This window comes from Peromyscus maniculatus, chromosome 21 (genome assembly GCF_049852395.1).
Source record: "Peromyscus maniculatus bairdii isolate BWxNUB_F1_BW_parent chromosome 21, HU_Pman_BW_mat_3.1, whole genome shotgun sequence".
NCBI classification, from domain to species: domain Eukaryota; kingdom Metazoa; phylum Chordata; class Mammalia; order Rodentia; family Cricetidae; genus Peromyscus; species Peromyscus maniculatus.
In genome coordinates this window covers 52,472,821-52,477,931 of record NC_134872.1, presented here as the reverse complement: position 1 = coordinate 52,477,931, position 5,111 = coordinate 52,472,821, and the positions used below count along the sequence as shown (strand labels likewise).

The 5,111-nt window shown below is 42.6% G+C and overlaps 1 pseudogene; it reads right to left on the bottom strand.

Annotated features, from left to right (window-relative positions):
- Positions 1-3,332: 3,332 nt before the first annotated feature.
- On the bottom strand, positions 3,333-4,502 carry LOC102916694 (eukaryotic translation initiation factor 2 subunit 1 pseudogene; annotated as a pseudogene).
- Between the last annotated feature and the right edge of the window lie 609 nt (positions 4,503-5,111).

The window sequence follows — 5,111 nt, the reverse complement described above, 5'->3', positions numbered from 1 at the left end:
GCCCTCAACTTTTTTTTTTTTAATTTATTCCCTCAACTCTCTCTTTATTCTTTGTTCCATTTTCATTTCATTTTTCTCATTAATTAAGAGAAACTAAAGACTTGATTTAGCCACTCACCCATTTTTCTGGGCGTATTCCTTTGGGACTAAAGGGAAATTAGACTGTGCCCCTAAAGGTAAGCTGGCTTTTAGGGCTCCTGCCATTCATTCATCTATTGTCTCAACTGGTCTGCTGAATGTTTGAACTATGACTGTAGGTAGGACATGGTTGATTTTGGCTCCAGTGTTCACGCGTGAACTAGTCTGTTCGTTACTGGCCCGGCTTTCAGATTCCACAACCCTTTGGTTTCTCTGACATAAAAACATAAACATTATATGTACTTATGGAGTACCATGTGGTGTTTCAATAATATTGACATAGTTCGACCTCAGCTCTGCACTTCATCCTTTTAGAACCCCAATTAGAGAGGCAGAACGGTCCCGCATTCATTCCTCTTGGTTATCTTGTCTGCTATAACAAATCATCTCAGGCTCCTTCATTTATGAAGGATAGAAACTCGGTTTGGCTCAGTGAACAGACACCAAGGATTCCAAGATGGCTTCATCTGTACCAGTGAAGGAGAAAGAAACTCTAGCGTGTTAAGGAGGGGGAGCTAGCAAGCTGGATATTGATGGGGGGGGGTAGCATTTCAGAGGCTACCACTGGATTATAGGCACATCCATGTGATAAGAGGGAGCCCTGCTCGGCCTTTCAGGTACTGTCCTTTGTAGGACGCAAATGTGAGCAGCAACGCCCGTACCACTGAAGAGGGGCCGACGTGGTGGGCACTCTGCACTCCTGAACACGACAGCCCGCACGGCTTCCATCTGTGGAGAACTCATTTGAGGCTCAGTTTCTTCACATCCTGACTGAGCACTATTACCCAGTAAAAGGTGGCAGGCATGTGTGGAAAGGGGAGAGAGGAAGAAGTGAATTCAATAGGAGATAATTGTATTGCACCAGTCTGAGAAAATCAGACATGTCACCTTTTCTCCTCTTGGAGGTTCTAGATTTCATATGAACATATAAAATTGTGTGTGTGTACAACATGGGACAAAGGGAACTCGCAGGAGGGGGAGAGATGAGAATAGGGGATAAGGGGAGCATAGACTCAGTATACAAATATATACTTCTACAAAAACTTTAACAAATACATTTTAAAGATAGAAATGTGTTTCTCCAAGCTCTAGAGGCCAGGACATCCGAGGCTAGAGTGTGAGCAGAAGCAGGGTCTGGTTGTGCCGGCTAATCTTGGTTGTCAGCTTGACACACTTGGGAAGAGGGCATCTCAGCTGCACGGCTGCCTCCATCATCAGATTGGCCTGTGAGCATGTCGGGGCGGGGGGCATTTTCCTCACTGATGACTGAAGGAGGAGGGCCACTGTGGGAAACACAATCCACAGCCAGGGAGGCCTGGGCCGTAGAAGAAAAGGAGCTGAGCAAGCCAGAGGGAGCAAGTCGGTTAGCAAACCGCCTCATTGGTCTTAAGTTCCTGCCTCGTGTTCCTGCCTTGTTGATGGACTATGAGCTGAAAGATGAAATAAACCTTTCCTCCCCGAGCTGCTTTTGGTCATGGTCTTTATCACTGAAACCGTAAGTAAATTAGAACAGTAAAGGGCTGTTCCTCACACCTGGCCCCGTCTGTGAGTTCTGACCTGGCGGAAGGAAATCAGTGGCTAGAGCTGCCTTCCCTTAGGGAATTAGTCTCACTCATGAGAGTACAGACCTCATGGCCTCAGCTCCCAAACGCCCCCTTGTGATAGGTCCCAGCACATGAATCTTGAAGGAACACTGATAGTGAGACCCACAAATGACATTCAGCAAATAGGCATGCGGTGTGAAATGTTCGTCTGCAGAGCAGATTCTGGCTCTCCTGTTGTTATCAGCAGCAGAAACTTACACCACCAACATGAATCTATACAGCCTCTTCCACTGCGTTCCAAGTTTATAATATTGTTTGGCATAACTTTTCTGAGTTTCAACTAAATATACCTTGGCCTAGAAAGAGCCCCACAGTATCTAATTTGAGTGCCAGGCTTGCCCATACCTAGAAAAAGCCCCACAGTATCTAATTTGAGTCCCAGGCTTGCCCATACCTAGAAAGAGCCCCACAGTATCTAATTTGAGTCCCAGGCTTGCCCATACCTAGAAAGAACCCCACAGTATCTAATTTGAGTCCCAGGCTTGCCCATACCTAGAAAGAGCCCCACAGTATCTAATTTGAGTCCCAGGCTTGCCCATACCTAGAAAGAGCCCCACAGTATCTAATTTGAGTCCCAGGCTTGCCCATACCTAGAAAGAGCCTCACAGTATCTAATTTGAGTCCCAGGCTTGCCCATACCTAGAAAGAGCCCCACAGTATCTAATTTGAGTCCCAGGCTTGCCCATACCCTGCATGAAGTCAGGTGGACCACTCACCATTCTCTTACACTCTGTAGGAGCTGCAGTTGGGACACCATAGTTAGAGAGCAATTAGCGATCTTCACTTCTGTAAGATAAGATATTTGGGACAAATGATCCACATCATCTCTTAGGATACTGAGTGATGGTCAACTCATTATTCTTTTTTTCTGCAGTTGATATAAGATTTATTAATAACATTAAATGACCATACATTTCTTATAATTATTTCTGGAAAAAAAAGATTTAAGTGGAGGAAAATTATTTTTTCAATGATAAAAATTATTTTTCAATGAAAAGAAAGTCTGAAATAAAATAATCTTAAAGTTTGTCTTACCTGTATTGTTCATAGATTTCTAACAGATCAGTCAGTCATCAATATAGTCATTAAGACTACAGACTTTTAGCCCCAAGTGTCTGAGTTCCAAACCTTATTGGACCAGTTGGGTGTCCAGTGGAATTACCTGATATTTCTCCTCTGGAAGATGGAGATAATGACAAGCAGTTTGCAAGATGTTAGACAGGATTTTTTTTTAACTATCCCAGAACTTTATTTGAATACATTTTCTTGAATACATTTTATATAGAAAGTTTGGACTCTTTATGCTGGGCGCCCCTGGTAAATCTCATGGAGGCACTGAACCATAAGAGTGCCAATCCAGAGACATCAGAAATGGATGCTGAAACCCTGGTTTTAGGATTGCTCTTTAAGATTTGTCTCCGGTCAAATCAAGCCACTCCCTTAAAAACTGTGTGAGGTGTTAGAGCATCTCCGTGAAAACAGCTGACATGAGGGAGGGCATTTAGATTCTTGTGTTGAATACTTAAATACTTGGAAATAAAAAATTCAGCTTTGAAGTCTTCAATACTGGAAAACTTTCAAGTCTAGGCTTTACAGCCAGGAAGGCTGCATCATGTTCCTTAAATTGGACTGATTTCCACAAGGCTGGTCTTCAGCTTTGGCCTCCATTTCTACTGCATCACCATCTCCATCTACTTCTGCATTTTCTCTCTCAAGCCGTTCCAGCTGCCTTGCAAGTTCGGTCTCACCTGTATCTGTGACCACTTTGGGCTTCATCTGCACATTGAACACACCCCTCTTCTCCTCCGTCCTCTCTTTGATGACTGCCACAGCCTGGTTGAGAACAGAGAGGCCTCCTGTTCGCTCTAATATTGTTGTTGTCATCACATACCTGGGTGGAGCTGTTAGGTTACTCTTGATGAGCATGGTTTCTGTAGAACAATTCAAACCTGCTCTCAGGGCTTCTTTTACAGCATCAATTCCCTCATAACCGTAGCAAGTTACTTCAATATCTGATTGAATTTTGACAGCTTGTGGGGTCAAACACCCATTGATAGTGTTAATGAGTACTTCTCATTCATTTTCATTCAAATCTAAACTATCCAAGATAGATGGATCTGAGACTGCACGCTTAAAGGCATCGTAAGCACCATACCCAGGTTTCTTGGACTTGTCATCACAGACCCAGGCAGTCCTCTGGAACAGTCTTTTCAGTTTGCTCATCCTTAGTATATTCTAGTACCTCAGCAACATGGTGAAGTGTGCTATAAACAGTTTTGAATTTTGTGAATGTGTCTTCACATCTGATTGCTTCCTCTGGAGAAACTCTTCTTTTTGACAAATCAATATAGCCTTTTTCTTTGTCTGCTCTAATTACAACTACACACTCATTTCTGTCGATGCGGATCAGTTTGTTTATAGAACAGATACGTCTTCTGGACAATTCACTAAGAAGAATCATGCCTTCAATGCTATTGTATTCCAACAAGCTGACATAAACCCCCATTTCAGCAATGGATCTTACATTCACCATCACTACATCTTCCATCTCAGGGAAATTGTGTTGATAAAATCTACAACTTAGACCCAGCATTCTGAGCTGTATGTGTGAATCCCAAACTGTGCTCCCATGCCATGCTCCTTAATGCCAATGAAGAGACTCAGTACACCAGTACTGGACACTGAACCTCCTCAGTGTGCACTTTGCTCAACCCTGACAGGATTTATTAATGGTCACAGAAAGGGAAAAAGCAATAGCCATCTTGAGAGACACTCCTCCCACCCTCCTCTAAAGGTATTTACTGATCAGCAGTTTTAGAACTGACCAGAAGTTGAACTCATGGGAAGATAAGGCTGAAACAATAAATCTATGTATCCTGGACTTGGTAAAACAGGATATGGGGAGTAATGTCTTGAGTTTACATGTCCTCTATGTTAAGGAATACAAATTAATACTAGTCATCTGGCTATCCAGATACCTGTTTAAAGCATAAACTGTTAATTTTTATTTAATTATAAGTTATTAAAAAATAAATAAAACAGAACCCAAGAGGTCCATTTGACTAATATATCTACAGGATAACAAATTGGTCTGGTTATTGTTACCGCACTTAGAGATGTTTTCAAGTCAGGCCTAGATTTGTTTGGCTCAGATATATTTAATAGATAATGGTCCTCAAACCCGGCAAAGATCTGATGAATATGGTGTTTAAATTATTTAATAAAAAGCTTACACTAACAAACAGAGACGCCCAGCTCCCAGCATTAACTCCCAAGGTTTCCAAGGAAGATATGGAACAATGACAAGACGATGCCTAGACTCAGCACCTGCTGCCAGGGATCTGGCCCAGAATGGACAAATGAGACACT